Here is a 17,438-nt window from a genome sequence, read left to right on the forward strand (position 1 = left end):
GAAAAATGTCAAACAGTTTTGAATGAAATACAGTGCATCCTATTGATTTTTTTTTTTAAATGACCTAGGGAAAATTCTTAAATGTACTTAGAAAAGCTAAAAAAGAGAAAAAGCTCATACTGTTTTCCTCATATTGTAACCTTGCTAGTGAAGAGCAGTGTATTTCAAATCGTCTGGGACTCAATGACAGAAGACGCTGATTACCACAGTCTCCAAGCGGGAGATCTAAATTTGACCCTGAAGCCTTCAATCATGGTGTTGTATGACATGAAGTCAGACTGCAAGGTCATGCAGTGTTCTGCAAATAATCCTGTAATTAGATCTTCCAGGCTCTCTTAACCTCAACTCTTTACTCATGTGGTGATTTGTACCAGCGAGCATACCCGAATTACTTAGATTTTTATTATAAAAGTAATGTGTGCCCAAAGTTAGGTGTTTTGATAAGTATAATTATTGTCAACTTCCAGAGTAGAGGGACTTCTTTTAATGTCTGTCCACTAGTTAACAATCTAGGTGGGCGGGGACCAGACCCTGATAGTTTTTTATCACTACCTTTACAGCCAGGATTCTAGTAGTGGTTAAAAAAAATTAAAGTGAAAATTTAGATGATGCTTTCTGCTTTGCTTTTTTACCCTGGAAATATACCAAACAGGCATCTATAAGACATAGTTTAATTGCATCTGTAATATTTTTATTGTATCTAAGAAATTATTTAACCCTCATGCTAGACAGTTAACACCAAAGACTAATGTCCTTTTTCTGCCTTGCCTGCTCATGACAGAGTTAAGACTTTTCCCTGAATTTTGAGAATTGTGTATCTGTTAAGACAGATGAGAAGGTAATGAAAATAGAACTATAAATATGAAAATGGGATCAATCTTTACAAATCTTGCCCACTTGCCAGTTGACCTCAGTGTTAATTTCTGTGCAAGTGAAATTTGTTTTATTCACAATCTATCCCAACTTTGCCTAGCACATAGGAGTAAATTAGACATTGTTGACCTTAAAAAGGAAATTAGAAACCAGTTGTGCTGTGTGTGTGTGTGTGTGTGTTAGTTGCTCAGTTGTGTCCAACTCTTTGCTACCCTGTGGACTGTAGCCCACCAGATTCCTCTGTCCATGGGATTCTCCAGGCAAGAATAGTGGAGTGGGTTGCCATTTCCTTCTCTAATTGTGCCATACATCTCTTATCTAAAAGTAGGTGTAGTTCTTCATTTGTTGTTTTTCATTCGCTCAGTTGTGTCTGACTGTAACCCCATGGATGGCAGCACGCCAGGTTTCTCTGTCCTTCAGCATCTCCTGATCTTTGCTAAACCCATGTTCATTGAGTCGGTGATGCCATCCAACCATCTCATCCTCTGTCATCCCCTTCATTTCCTGCCTTCAACCTTTCCCAGCATCAGGTCTTTTCCAGTGAGTCGGCTCTTCCCATCAAGTGGCCAAAGTGTTGGAGCTTCAGCATCAGTCCTTCCAATGAATATTCAGGGTTGATTTCGTTTAGGATTGACTGGTTTGATCTCCTTGCAATCCAAGGAACTCTCAAGAGTCTTTTCCAGTACCACAGTTGGAAAGCATCAATTCTTCAACACTCAGCCTTCTTTATGGTCCAACTCTCACATCCATACCTGGCTACTGGAAAATCTGTAGCTTTGACTGGGCATCCCTCATGGCTCAGTGGCAAAGAACCCGCCTGCCAGTGCAAGAGACACAGGTTCGATCCCTGGGTCGGGGAGTTCCTCTGGAGAAGGAAATGGCAACCCACTCCAGTATTCTTCCCAGGGAAATCCCATGGAAGAGGAGCCTGGTGGGCTATAGTCCATGAGGTTGCAAAAGAGTCGGACTGAACTTAGCAACTCAACAATGGTAACAATACTCTCAAATCCATACATGGCTACTGGAAAAACTATAGCTTTGACTAGACAGACCTTTGTCAGCAAAGTGATGTCTCTGCTCTTTAATATGCTATCTAGGTTTGTCATAGTGTGTCTTCCAAGAAGAAAGCATCTTTTAATTTCATGGCTGTAGTCACCATCCACAGTGATTTTGGAGCCCAAGAAAATAAAGTCTGTCACTGTTTCCATTGTTTCCCCATCTATTAGCCATAAAGTGATGAGACTAGATGCCATGATCTTAGTTTTCTGAATGTTGAGTTTTAAGCCAACTTTTTCATTCTCCTCTTTCACTTTCAAGAGGCCCTTTAGTTCCTCTTCACTTTCTGCCATTAGAGTGGTATCATCTGGATATCTGAGGTTATTGACGTTTCTCCTGGCAGTCTTGATTCCAGCTAGTGCTTCATGAGCCCGGCATTTCGCACAATGTACTCTGCATATACATTTCCAAATGTCTAATGGAGAAATTGTTCAAAGAGGTAACAAATGGGTGAATTCCTTTGAAAAAGAATGGAGCTTTGTCAAAACCCTTGTAAGCAGGCTTGGAGCCTTTTCTGGCAATCTCAACCCCATAGCCAAAGAAGCAGACATTCCCATAGGATACTGAGAGCTATGCCTCAGATGTAAGAGAATCTCTCTGTTGCTACCATATCTTGCTTCCATTTTGAGTCCCCTCAACTCAGACTTTGTGATTCAGTTTCTTTTCTGAAGTCTGTCTCTCCTCTCAGGCCTTTGACTCAGTAAGGCACTTGCCCAGTTCTCCTAGCTCTGACATAAAGTTAATTCCACTTCCTCCCCAGCCTTCACCTCTTAACAGTTAATATCTGACAACAGCCTGCCTGTAGCTCCCTCCCTGTTTTCCTGTGCTTCGTTACACCTGCACTCAGGCCAGGCTCCCACACAATATAATCAGTTGTTCTTAAACTGGGTCCTGCACCAAACCTCCAGGGATTATGTTTCAAACCTATTTGTCAGTGTGGAAATAATTCACAGAGGATGAGGTAAAGAATAGCATCAGTTCCACTGGGAGTTTCTTGCAGTGCTGGGCCGGCAGCTCTAGATGTTGAACCAGCCCACATGACAACTTGCAGACCCAGTGAAGCTCTGATTGACCTGGAGTTTGAGCATTGACTTCAGGGGTAGGACACAGTAAATTTATTTACCTCTAAAGACTTTTTGATCGCACTTTTTCTGCCACTGTTACATCTTTGCCACTTAGAGTTCACACCGGTCCTAAAAGAAGTTTAGGTTGTGCCTTTTACCTTTTGCAATCAGATGCCTTCATTTGATGTTAAGGTTAAGAAATACAGTGATTATTCTTCTTGGCATCAACTTTACTGAAATGTATTTTTTGGCCTATTCTAATTACACAGGTCATAACTTAAAAGTATAATCTTTAAGGTGTTTTTTATTTCTTTGCTTCTCTATGAATGCCTTAGGGCTTCCCTAGTGGCTCAGTTGGTAAAGAATCTACCTGCATTGCAGGAGCCCTGGGTTCTATCCCTGCTTTGGGAAGATCCCCTGGAGAAGAGAAATGGCCACCCACTCCAGTATTCTTGCCTGGAAAATCCCATGGACACAGGAACCTGGTATGCTACAGTCTGTGGTGTCGCAAGGGTTGGACATGATTGAGTAATTAACCACCGTGAATACCTTGCCTGAGCTTTGATTTTATCATCTATAAAATGAAAATACAGACTGTCACCAACATTTACAGAGGGTTTGCTATGCTAGGTCCTTGCTTAGCACTTTACAACAAAGTTATGGCAAAACTAGAAGGTCTTGTCACATGAGGTCATTATTCCCCCTCCTGACTCTGAAGGGACAGAGAGGACATGGGCTAAGATTCAGGATTTGGCTTACCTATTTAACAATATATCAAATCTCCTGACTCCTAGAGCAAAGATGTATGATCTTGGAATAGCAAAGGTGGACTTTTTAAAGAAACAAGGGCAATAGGGAGAGGCGGGGAAGCAGTGGTTATTTTCCATTTATAATTGTGTTTTTTCATTCCTTCCCTTGTCTCTGTCCAAATGCACAGTCCCACTTCTTCCATGCCCTCCCAACACAGCCCTGGTACAATAGTGAGCATCATCTGAGATCCCCATACAGCACACAGTTCTTTGCCTGCAGCTGTAGTATTGATGGGGTGAGAGCACATAGCCCTCATATTTATTGAAATTATCTGGTTTTAATCTTAACGAGAAGCTAAAACTGACCAGACCTATTTGTTGATCTTTTTCTTCTTGAACACATATGAGCCTTTATTTCTCTTTTATTAAAGATGGAAATCTCTCCTCAGAGTAAGTCACGTGCAGCATTAACCTTGTAATCCTGGCTTAGAAAGTTTTCTCAGAGCTTTGAAGCTGAAGCGTGAATCAGCATACTGACTCTAGGCAAATCCACTCCAGAAAGCCATTTCCTTGTGAAAGTAGCATCACACGTACAAAGAAGATGTTGCTCATAATACTGATAGACTAAAATGACCAAGGGGTCCAAAAATCTCTTTGTCTCATTAGCATTCTGCAATGAACAGTACAGTAGTTGACAGTAAAATACGTGGCTCTATGGAGATCCCTTTGATAATGATCGTAATGGTCCGTAGTATATCTAGATAACTGCAGAGGTGTGGTGTGGGGTGAATAGTGTCTCCTCCAAAAGTCATGTCTAGCAAGAATCTCAGGATGTGAAAACAAATGGTTTCTCATCTTGTTTTTTCCATTAACTCCCTGACTATAAGCAAATCACTTAACCAAGTCATCTATGAAACAAGAGTTTTACTGAGGGAAGCCTATGATGCCTCCTAGTTTGAACATTAAAGACCCAATAATGTCTTTACTGTGATTTACAAGGACCTGAAGCTGTGCTTGTCTTTCCTTATTGATTCATGTGAGGACTCTTCTGTCTGGGAGGTTCTGGCTTTTGGAGCAAGTGCAGTGCCAACAGGGCTGCATGTCTCCCCTTACTGGAGCCTGTTTTCCAGAACTGTGAGTGTTGTCACCTTGGTTGAGTATGACTCTTCACACAGGTGCAGGAAGATATTTACAAGCAGTCAATATCAGGAATGGAGTTCCTTCTGTATTTAGAATCCCAGGGGGACTTGTGAAAGAAGAGTTCCTGAAATCCTAGGCTATATAGATGGGAGGAATTAATAGCTCAGTCCTTGCAAGTAAAAGTGAAGGAAAAAAAAGAGCATTAAGATGATCTATAGTCATTTCACTCCAAAGTACAAGTGTCTTATTGCAATGAAATCCGCTCTTGTGATATCATAAATTTCCTCTGGAGTAACCTGTGTTAGGTGACTTTGGATCCAGAAAGAGACTCTTAAAGGAAGCCAAAACAGAGTTGTTGGCTCATCATTTGTTATTAACGAAGTGTCAAGTTCATAAGCTACTGTACAGAAACTTTCCCACTGCAAACTTTTTCTATGATGACCTGGAAACACGAAGTACAACCCTAAAAGCAAGGGCATAAAGGAGGAATGTATCATATTTGTCTTCATCTAAACTAAAATATGAAGAAGTAGCTCCTAAGACGGTCTCCCAGTATGTGGGGGAGTGTTGGAGAAAGGGTTTCCATTTTAGACCAAAGACAGTGGGGGGCAGGATTTTCAATTTCAGTGCACAGGATCCATTAGATTTTCCTTAGCAATTTAATGATAGGGTTTAATAGGGAGGAAGAGCTGCAGAACTATGTTCTTTGGGCCTTTTTATATATTGTACAAAGCCATGAAACTTGGGTTGGTAGAACGATAGTATGGAAACTTTAAGGAATTGGACAATAAAAAAACATGCTTGCTGATGTGCTGTGGGAAACTTATGATTCTGTATTATTTGGAGTATGAGGTTTTTAATTGTCTTACTCAAATTAATTGAAGTCTTGGGGTACCTATAAGTGAAAACTTAATATTATTTGCCATTGTATAAAATATATATGTATTGGTTTACATATATTTGTGTTTAATACATAATTATACATTGTAACATGAAGATAATGGAAAGTTGACTCTATTCTGATTTTTCTTTTTTCTTTTTGATGCTTCTGTGTAGATTAAGTCAATCAGTTACCAACCCAAGGGAGACTGGAAGTGGATTCCAGTCTGAATTTTGTTTCCATGGTAACTCACTAGCGACCATAGCTTGTTCTACTTTTTTTTTCTGGTTGTTAAACTGACTTAAATCTTCACTTTTATGTAGTGAAAAATAATTGACTATTTGTTGGTATTATGCCAATTGCAAAGAATCTGAGAAATTAAAAAAATACTGATTTCCATAAGGAAAATATTAGAAATACTGGATTTATTGATGCTAGTCTTGCCAAGGATGCCTGATTTAGAAACCAGGGATGCAACTGTCATTTACCAGAGAGTGCAAGAATACCCACATCTCATTTATTGCCAATCAGTGGTCTTCACAAAGTCCTTGAAAGAAGTCTCTAGACAGCCTGAAGTTTGTGATTTGAATTTGGTTCCCAGATCAAAGCAGAGGATTGAAGAGGAGCCCCATTTGGAGCTTCACTTCTTTCCAAGCATCTTCGGACCAAACGATGGCCAGGCCTTCACAGTCTGCATCCAGACCTTGCCCCCAAGCCCATGGGTCAGATCTCAGCACCCTCCTGGGAGAAAAGGTAGAGTTGTTACCCTCATGCTTTGTTAGGAAAACAAAGAAAGTGAGTTTGCCTTCAAGACAAACCGAGGGGTAGGGAAGAGAGTCTCCATGAGAGATGATCAAACCCTGGGCTGGTTTATCTTTCTAGTGATGAAGTACAGAAGTAAAATAAAGCTTTCAGTATATGTGTGCTGCTATTTCAGTCTCTTGTGACTTCTCCCACTAGAGGAAAGAGACTGTCTGAACCCAAGAGTCTGAACTGTACAAAATCAGGGTGAAGGGTGATAAGGAGCCTAGATGCTTTTCCTTAGAAGCAAATGAAAATGAACACTCAACTCCTCATTTACCTTCTTCCACCTTGCTACTATTTCCCAGATAGCATAGTTGGTAAAGAACCCGCCTGCAATGCAGGAGACCCTGATTCAATTCTTGCATTGGGAAGACTGGTTGGAGAAGGGATAGGCTACCCACTACAGTATTCTTGGGCTTCCCTTGTGGCTCAGCTGGTAAAGAATCCGCCTGCAGTGCAGGAGACCTGGGTTTGATTCCTGAGTTGGGAAGATCTCCTGGAGAAGGGAAAGGCTATCCACTCCAGTATTCTGGCCTGGAGAATTTCGTGGACTGTATAGGTCATGGAGTTGCAAAGAGTCAGATACGACTGAGCAGCTTGCACTTCACACCTTGCTGTATCACTCACCATTGACAAACCAATAGGTCATCCCGAGGAGAGGTCTTCTTACTTGAGCTGTCATTGACTCAGAGACACCCTGAATGTTTCAGCCTGGTGGGACTTTTGAAATCATCAGGCCCACTTGCCTATTACCCAGTTGAGGGAGGGGAGCCAGTGGGAAGACCTGCTCAGGGTCACCAAGAAGTGACAAAGTTAGGAATCCAACTTGGGTGTGAATCCAAGATTCTGTCACCCATGTCTGCCTGTCCCCTGCTCCATTTCTGTCATATCACCAGCTCTTTGTTGCTGTCACTTTTTTTTCCCCCCATGTTCACTTGTTTGCCTTAATGTGACTGTTTTCTCTGCTCAGAGCCCAGCTTGGTTTAAGTTTTATGTTTTAACATCTCAGATTCTGTTTGAAAAAATATTTCCATTTATTATTGTTACTGAGTTTATTCTTTAAGTGCATGAGGAAAATAAAAATCTGAATTTCAGCCCATGGAACCTTGTGTAGTATGAGTTTATACAGTGAGTGCAGCACCTTCTTGGTGTGAAAAGGCAAAGCATATATTTAAGTGCTAGTCATCTTTGAGGAGAACTCCCACTTGATCCTTTGTCAGATCAGGTGTTTTCTCTAAGGCCTTCCTAACCCCACTTACAGAGCTGCCACCTTTCCTCTGTGTCCTCACAATATTGTGCTGAATTATAGACTGGCCACATTGTTGTAATTATCTCTTTCCATGGAAACTGGCCCATGCCATTTGCAGCAGTGGTTCCTCACTATTAGTGAGGATAAAATAGATCTTCTTAACTATGCCATGCAAAGCTCCCTGCCGTTGGCTCTCTGTCCACATCTCCAGCTTAATTTAGTGCCACCACCTTTCATATGGTGTTCTGGCCACACTGCCTGTTATTTCTATCATGGCTCTTTTTCTTTCCATAGCACATGTGTTAATTTCTGTACATTTATTTCAATGATTATTGATGCTGAAGAAGGTGATTCTGGAAAGACCATATCCAACAAGATAAGTCAAGATGCTCCGTCCATGGCAACAGCAGAGATGCAAGCAGATTATGCAGAGGTGCTGGTGGGAGCCTGGTGGAATCCTGTCTGATGCCTTCTCTTGGCTCCATGAAGTATAAGACTATATGTTAAAGAGAGAACATGAGGCTGGGGGAGAATGAGTGAATGTTTACTCAGATATAATGCAGTTTCTTTATCCATAAAGTAAATGTAATAATAGGGCCTCACAGAATTTTTATAAGAATTAAGTAAAGAATAGATGGTATAGCCACAGACGCACAGAGTTAAATACCCCTAGACATGCAGTAATTACATATGCAACACATGCAGATACTACCTATCCATAGACATACAGATATTGCAAATCCATACACATATAAAGAAAAATAATAGATAAATGGATAAAATCTGGGTATATCTTTGAAGTTTTTAGAGCACAATACACATATATAAGAGGGTGAGGGGCACAGTATTGCTTAGTGCTGTGTATGTTATGGGTTGAGTTTATATGTTGGGAGTGCTAACCCCCAGTACCTCAGAATGTGACCTTATTTGGAAGTACAGTCACTGGAGACATACATTAAGTTAGGATGAGGTCATACTGGAGTAGAGTTGGGCCTTAACCCAATATAACTGGTGTCCTTATAAAAGCGGGGGATTTAGACACAATCACTGAGACAGAAACAATGTCAAGTGAACCTAAGAGTGGATATTGGGGTGATGGATCACCTAAGAGCCAAGGAATGCTAGTGATTTCCCCACAGCCAACCCTACTGACACCTTAATCATGGCCTTTTAGCCTCCAGAACCATGAGCCAGTAAATTTCCTTTGTTTGAGCCACCTGGTTTGTTATACCTTATTATGGTAGCTGTAGCTAACTAATAGACTATGTTGAGAGCAGAGGCTTTGGAGAATGACTCGCTTGATTTGAATCAAGGCTCTATCACTTAGTAGTTATAGAACACTGAATAAGTTATTTATTTCTGTTCTCATCTGTAAAGTTGGGATAACGATAGCAAACATTTGGTAAGAGCTTACTCTGGGTGCTCTTCTCCTGTATCTCATAGTATCTCATCTCATACTAAGTCCTAGGCACTCATATATTCTGTATGTTCTTTGCAGCCCTGGAAGTAGGTCCCCTCAGCATTTTATGGCTGCAGATTCCAACCAGACTTTCTGCTTTTAGAGCCCACCCTCTTAACCACTCCTATTCCCTGCTTCTCTAGTGCCTCCCTCATAAGTGAGCTAGGAGGTGATGCTTTTGAAGTACTAAGAGCAGTGCCTGCCATGTAGCAAGAGGGCAATAAAAATGGAGCTATTTTACTATTTAAGGGGGATGAGGAAGAGATGTGACAGTTGTGTGTATCAGGACAGACCTCCTACTAGTGAAAAATGGGAAGATAACTAGGCAGTGGTCATTGTCCATCTGAGGACAAATGATTAAGATTGCATAATTTATCTTCAGCAATGCTTATATTTTAGAAGGACTTGTAGTTCCTGTACAAGCCTGGTGGCATGAAAAAGCAATTTCTTCCTTTTCTTTCTGGATATCATACTAAAGCAAGAAAGGTGAATGAAGGAAAAAACCTGATAACTCTGTTTTCAGTGAAAGTAGGTGACAGCCAAGTGTGCTAACTCAGAAGTGCTTAGGGACTGCCAAAAGCAGCAAAGTTTACCACAGAAGCCACATGGAGTGAATGCAACACAAACTTCATCAGGGGAGTAGGGTGGGGAGGTGGGAAATCAAAAGTGAACTAGAACAGGGAAAGAATATATATGCTGATTATAAGAGCTGAAAATGAAGGTCATGATCATTTTCATAGATGCTTACTACATTTGACAAACTAAACTGTTTATGAGGAGAATAGATGAATGCATTATTAATGTTACAAAACTACATCTATTTCAGTTCTAAAACTGGCATCAAAGTCAATGGGACAACACTAGACTCATTCCCGACTAAAGGAAGGAACAAAATCAGGAATCTATCTTTTACCAGTATTGTTAAACATTTACTGGATGAACAGTTACACAAGAGAGAGATGTTAAAGGTTAATTAATTTTAAAAAGAGGTGGTAAGGATGAATGTTATGGTATGTGAAGTGTATCTAAATATTTCTGTTTTTAATACAGGAATTGGTAAAACTCATACTCTTTTATAGACAATATAGATAATATCATATATCTGGAAAATAAAAGAGTAGCTAAAAATATAAAACTATCAGAAGTTCCACTGGGTCCTAGACTATGCAATTAATATGCAGATATCAATAGCTTTCATGTATATAACCAGTGAAGTTGCTCAGTTGTGTCCAACTCTTTGCCATCCCATGGACTGTAGCCTACCAGGCTCCTCCATCCATGGAATTTTCCAGGCAAGAGTACTGGAGTGGGTTTCCATTTCCTTCTCCAGGGGATCTTCCTGACCTAGGGATCGAACCCAGGTCTCCCGCATTGCAGACACACTTTACTGTCTGAGCTACCAGAGAAGCTCTTCATGTATATAAGCAGCAGGCAAAAGAGGCATTTCATAGTGGAGGCAGGATGGTTGCAGTGCAGCTGGTAAAACTGGGTAGTATTCCAGGAGAAAAAAAAAAAAAGAATCTCTTACATATATCTCAAGAAAAAAGGATTTAAGTGAAAAGAAGAAATTACAAAACTGCAGGAAGAAAACATGGAAGAACTCCATTTTAACCTTGGAACAGAGAAGCTCTTACTAAATATTTCTCAAAAACCAGAAGCTATAAAATATTGATGGTCAGCTATACTGCTGCTGCTGCTAAGAAGCTTCAGTTGTGCCCAACTCTGTGCAACCCCAAAGACTGCAGCCCACCAAGCTCCACCATCCCTGGGATTCTCCAGGCAAGAACACTGGAGTGGGTTGCCATTTCCTTCTCCAATGCATGAAAGTGAAAGTCACTCAGTCATGTCTGACTCTTCGTGATCCCATGGACTGCAGCCTACCAGGCTCCTCTGTCCATGGGATTTTCCAGGCAAGAGTACTGGAGTGGGGTGCCATTGCCTTCTCCGATGGTCAGCTATAGACATACATTAAAAAACAACAACAACTTTTACATAGCAAGAATCAACATAAGCAAAGTGTAAATATGAAAAAGGTTATAATTCATTTATAAAGACTAATTAATGATTAATTATCTGCCACTTATCTAAGGGCAGGGGTTATATCAATGACTAAAACTGACAAAAATCTCTACTTTATTACACCTTATTTTCTAGTTAATTTATCAATTGTGCCTTCCTCATGTATGGAAACATTAGAAATTAAGAGTAAGACTATCAACCTAATAGAAAAATGAGTAAAGGATACTAACAGTAGTTCATGCAAAGAAAATTCAAATCTCTTAACTCTTAATAATAAAGCAAATTAAAATATACTGACTTCATTTATATAGAAAGAGAATTAAGCTACATTTATATACCATTTTTCATTTATCAGTTTGATAGTATCTAGAAGCTTAACAAAGTTTTCTGGGAAGGCTGTGGAGAACAGACTTACTCAGTCTGGGAGTCTAAATTAATACAGTCTCAATGGACGGCTTGGAGAAGGAAATGGCAACCCAGTCCAGTGTTCTTGCCTGGAGAATCCCAGGGACGGGGGAGCCTGGTGGGCTGCCATCTCGGGTCACACAGAGTCGGACATGACCGATGCGACTTAGCAGCAGCAGTGGACGGCAATTTGGAATATCTATCAAAACTGCAAAAGCAAATAGCTTTTTAACCAAGAGGTTTGTTTTTATTAATAGAAACTTAGACTCATGTTTTTACAGGTGATAAATGTCATATAGTACTAGCTATTGAAGCACTCTTACAGCAAAGGTTAGAATCAATCCAAGTGTCCATCACTTTGGTATTAAATGGGGGTACATCTATCCCAGAGGTCAGCAAATAATAACCCACAGGCCAGGTCCAGCTCAATGCCTGTGTTTATATGGCCCACAAGCTAACAAAGGCTCTTACATGTTAAGTGCTTTAAAAAGGCAGAAGGATGATGTTTTGTAACACATAAAAATTATATGAAATTCTAATTTCAGTGTTGATAAAGTTTTATTGGAATACAGCCATACGAGTCAGTTTGTATGTTATCTGCTCTTGCCCTCAGGAGCTGACGCTGTGACAAAGACCATATGTGCCTCTCTCATTGCTTACTTCTGTTGCTTGACTCACTGTAAATTGTAGTGATGCAGTTAGAATTTGACAGTGTTTCAAGTGCCATACAACTAATACATAGAATTTTATGACCCAAATGTAATGATAAATTTAATAGATCTCCACTTATGCAAGTGAAAATTTTATTTGGAGGTAATACATATCCAGGACCAAAGACTACTGCAGACAATAGAGGCAGAAAAATAATTCTTTACCACTTTATTATTTTCTCAAACAACAAAATGCAAAGGATAAAGTTTCACTTTTACTTACTGTTGATTTCTAGACTGTCATTTCAGAGGTATGTAACATACTTACTAGAGAATGAGGAATTCACTGGAGATTTTCAGTTGATTGGATGGAGTCTTTCTCGACATATTAATGTATGCAGGAACTAACTCTTGGGATTCAGACACTCGAATGGCATTTTTTCACAGTGCTCAGTCTTACAGAATACATTTATATTTGTTGCAAAACAAAGATTTTTCCATTTCTGCCAAATTAAAAATGAGCTCCTATACCTGTTATCATGGCATTTTTATTGAACTTCTTAGCCTTTTCAACATTTGTTACTTTATTTTTACTCTGTGTTTTTCATGGAACCACTCCTAATCGCTCCTGAGTCATATAGTATCTGCCTTTCAGGTGTAACTTAATTAACACTCAGCTAATTTATCAATGGATTGGATAATTGTTAAATAATTTTGATCAGAAATCCCCCATCCTCTCTCACCTAAGCAAGGCAATCAAAACTATTTATTGGCCTGAACACATCAGTTTCTCTATATGCTTGCTCTTAAGAGGATTTAATACTCTGATAGGGGAAAAAAAAATTTGAACAGGATTCTTAATGAATCAAAACATGCTCAGATTAAATGATTAGAAATTCCCAGTTAATTACTAGGAAGGAAAATAATTTAATTATAGTTCAGCTCTTACGTGGGTTACTGGAGTGAATGTTAAGAAGGACCCTTTCAATTACTTTTCCATTAAAATAAAACAGGCACACTGAGAGATGTAATTCTCCTTTTTTTTTTTTTTACCCTTTCCAAATTGTATCATTTAAATTGTGTTCAATGTCTCAGTTGCTTATACAAACAACTATGAGCATTGTAATTGACTTGTGAGACAAAAGCTCAACTTATGCATATGGCGAGAAACACTGGGGATTTCTAAGTAAATATTCAGGTTAAAATTTATAGACATCTTGATATCCTGGTTATATTGCCTTAGCTGAGAGTACTTGAGGACTTATAATGGACTTTGGTCATTCTGAAGGGGTCTTTAAGAAACTGCCTGCTCTGTATCTACCAGGATAATCACAACATAGCACTAACAGTTAAATTTTGTTTAGAATAGCAAATACATTTTATTAAACCTAGATATGAGGCAAGTCAACAAAATCTCTTAAAAAAAATCTTACTGTGCATTTATTTCATAATGTTTAAAGAATAAAATGGGAAAATAGAGGTAGATGAAATAAATGTTTTCCCATAGAAATTAAGGTTTTATAAGAGAGCAATTCTCAGAACCCTACATTAGGCCAGCCTCAAACATGAATCACAGAAGTTTTTCTTCTATCATGGAGTATAGAGATCTATGACACCCCAAACCCCAGTATTAGAATGTTCAGTTCAGTTCAGTCGCTCAGTTGTGTCCAACTCTTTGCGACCCCATGAATCGCAGCACGCCAGGCCTCCCTGTCCATCACCAACTCCCGGAGTTCACCCAGACTCACGTCCATCGAGTCAGTGATGCCATCCAACCATCTCATTCTCTGTCTCCTTCTCCTCCTGCCCCCAATCCCTCCCAGCGTCAGAGTCTTTTCCAATGAGTCAATTCTTCACATGAGGTGGCCAAAGTACTGGAGTTTCAGCTTCAGCATCATTCCTTCCAAAGAAATCCCAGGGCTGATCTCCTTCAGAATGGACTGGTTGGATGTCCTTGCAGTCCAAAGGACTCTCAAGAGTCTTCTCCAACACCACAGTTCAAAAACATCAAGTCTTCGGTGCTCAGCCTTCTTCACAGTCCAACTCTCACATCCATACATGACCATAGGAAAAACCATAGCCTTGACTAGACGGACCTTTGTTGGCAAAGTAATGTCTCTGCTTTTGAATATGCTATCTAGGTTGGTCATAACTTTCCTTCCAAGGAGTAAGCATCTTTTAATTTCGTGGCTGCAGTCACCATCTGCAGTGATTTTGGAGCCCCAAAAAATAAAGTCTGACACTGTTTCCACTGTTTCCCCATCTATTTCCCATGAAGTAATGGGAATGGATGTTACTTTTTAAAGAAGCTTTCTCACTACCAGACATCCTCTTCAGAGTATTAACGTTATTCCTAGGAGAGAGAATACTTTCCTAGGAGAGAGATACAAGATTTCCCTTGTCAAAATGGGTAAGTTAGGAACGCTGGCCATATAGGTGGAAAGACCTGAAAAGAGAAGAAAGGGGTGTGGGGAACATTGGCAGAGAATTCCCTTTTTGTAGCTTTGATGGCATTCAGGTATATTCTTAGGTGCCTTTCTTGAAGTCCACCAGCAAGGTTAAGTAGTAAGAATTAGTATGTAGTATCTTCTATTGGGCTTCCCTGGTAGCTCAGCTAGTAAAGAATCCACCTGCAATGCAGGAGACCCTGGTTTGATTCCTGTGATGGGAAGTTCCCCTGGAGAAGGGGTAAATTACCTGCTCCAGTATTCTTGGACTTCCCTGGTGGCTGACATTCAGCTATATTCTTAGGACTGTTTCTTTAAGTCCGCCAGCAAGGTTAAGTAGTGTGAGTTAGTATCTAGTATCTCCTTTTAGAGTGGTTCTCAAACTGTAGCATGCAGCAGAACCACGAGGAAGCCCTCTTAGTTATAAAGCTCCAGTCCAGAATTTTCAGTGAAGCAGGTTAGAGGTGAGACTCAAGAATCTGAGAATTTCCCAGTGATTCTGCTGCTCATGGTTCAGAGGAAAAGTTGGCAACTGACATGCATCTGGAGAAAAGCAGAAGGGTACACATTCCACTGAAAAAGATAAGGATTGTTGCTAATGTCACCTAAGCCCTTGGAATTTTTTATTGCATGAAGGTTAAATTGAAATCAAATGGGAAGGTTGTGTTTGAGAGAATATTAGCAATTTACAGAAAATGTTTATGCTTCCTAAGGAGGAGAGTGATGGTCCTCATTTTTTGTGCCCATTTCATTGACTAATAGCAAAAGGACTTTCTGTATTCCTGCCGGTATGTACTGTCAAAACATGGTCTTTGCTCATTTCACTAGTCCAATTTCAATCTGTGGATGAAAAGATCAAGGTTAGTAATAAACTAATGCCCATCATATATTAAAGAATTCTCCACCTAGTAATAGATCTTAGCTTGGCTAGTCAACTCTGTCTACTGTATAGCCTTAAATGAATGGAACATCAGAGTGGCTTCAAGAAGAGGTGAAACTCAAATTTTGAGATACTAATCTAGTGACTGATTCTCAGAGTTTGTGTGAATCAGAATTACCTACAGCAATAAGTATTATAGAGATGATTGAATTAGTATGGGGTCTGAATCTCTTACGTTTTACAGACTTCCTCAGATGAGTGTATAGAAAGAGTTGAGACCCTCTGGTTGGGAGCTATGCTTCTTAAACTATTATAATGAAGAACCAGATTTTTTTTTTTAAATTCAAACATCATAGACCAATACTTTTGTAAAATACAGTAAAATTAATGAGTAAAAATGAAATTTAAAAGCAAATGCAAAATATAGACACTAGGGAATAATAGATTAAGTTACTACCTGAGAGTTCCTGCCACAGAAAACAATTATAAAATATAGAAGCATTGAGAAGTGAACAGAAGCAAACAGATCCTGGTGGCGAGTATGAGGTTGAAGGAGGGAAAGTAGGGAGTTACCTAAAGTGAGCCCTTCACTTTTGCAGCTTTCCCCTTGTGCTGGAGATAGTTGGATTTTCATAGTTCTTGTTGTGGGGGAGGTTACATGACTATTCAACTTCCAAAATTCATCAATCTACACCTAAAATTAATGTATATATTATTGTATGTAAATTATCATTCAGTAAAACTGTTAAAATCCATACAATAAAATAGACTTTAAAAATGAAGCGTTATATTCCAAGGAAGTTACAAAATGATGAAGAAATTAGTTTTTCAGAAAACAAATAGGTTTTTGTTATATTTATCTTCAAAATTTAAAATAGAATAAAATATCAACATAAGATATCTCATCTAACATCCTGGTTTTCACAGTTGAGGTGACCAAACGTTGGAATCCTTATAAATTGATCAGTGTTGTGATGAGAAATAATGTAATATTTGGCTTAGTTCTGAGGATTTTTCAAAACTGATGAATATAGGTAAATAAAATATTCATAATTCATTGTTAGTATCAACTAAACTAGTAATAAAATATAATCCTCAATATTTTATTTTTATATTTAGGAAGCGTACATTTACATATTCATAAACATCTCTAAATACTTGTTTTTCTCACTGAGGACTAATAACACACAAACCTACCCAGGTTTCTGGACCACATTGTGAGTAACACTGGTCTAGAGAACTGGAGTCAACCAGTTGGCCTAGACAGTAACCAAGGGTGAATTAATAACATCTGCTTTGGAGCACTGCAAGTAATTCACTGTAATTGGCCAGTATCCAGTGCTACAAAATTAAGGCTACCTAATAATTTTTGTGATGCATTCTGTTACTCAATTGAGTACATATTTGTGTCCATTAATAAACTGTAAATTGCAGGAGGCCATTACCTATTCAACTGTCTCACTTGAAGAATCTAGCACAGTCTTATAAATAGTAGCCACTCAGTATAATATTTGTAGAACTTAATGTTTGTTGAAAGAACACCAGCTGTGTTTTAGATGTTCACACCATCACTGATGAAACTGACTTACACTTAAAGCAAAGTGATATTTTCAACATGTCAAGAGTTTGATGGAGACAGACCAAAACAGAGTCATGGTTTTGACATTAATTATCAAAGAGAATAGCAAAGAAAGAAACCTTATTTGATAATACCTATGAACTGTGATGTAACAAGACAGTGACATGTAAAATTGAACACTGTG

General features: G+C 39.1%; 1 long non-coding RNA gene across 1 annotated transcript in view; it reads left to right on the forward strand.

The window, feature by feature from the left end:
* LOC138984669 (uncharacterized) overlaps positions 1-17,438 on the forward strand; it is a 384,932-nt gene that overhangs the window by 17,850 nt on the left and 349,644 nt on the right. The gene's annotated exons all lie outside the window — the stretch shown is intronic.

The sequence above is a fragment of the Bos mutus genome, chromosome 22 (genome assembly GCF_027580195.1).
Source record: "Bos mutus isolate GX-2022 chromosome 22, NWIPB_WYAK_1.1, whole genome shotgun sequence".
In the NCBI taxonomy this organism is placed as follows: domain Eukaryota; kingdom Metazoa; phylum Chordata; class Mammalia; order Artiodactyla; family Bovidae; genus Bos; species Bos mutus.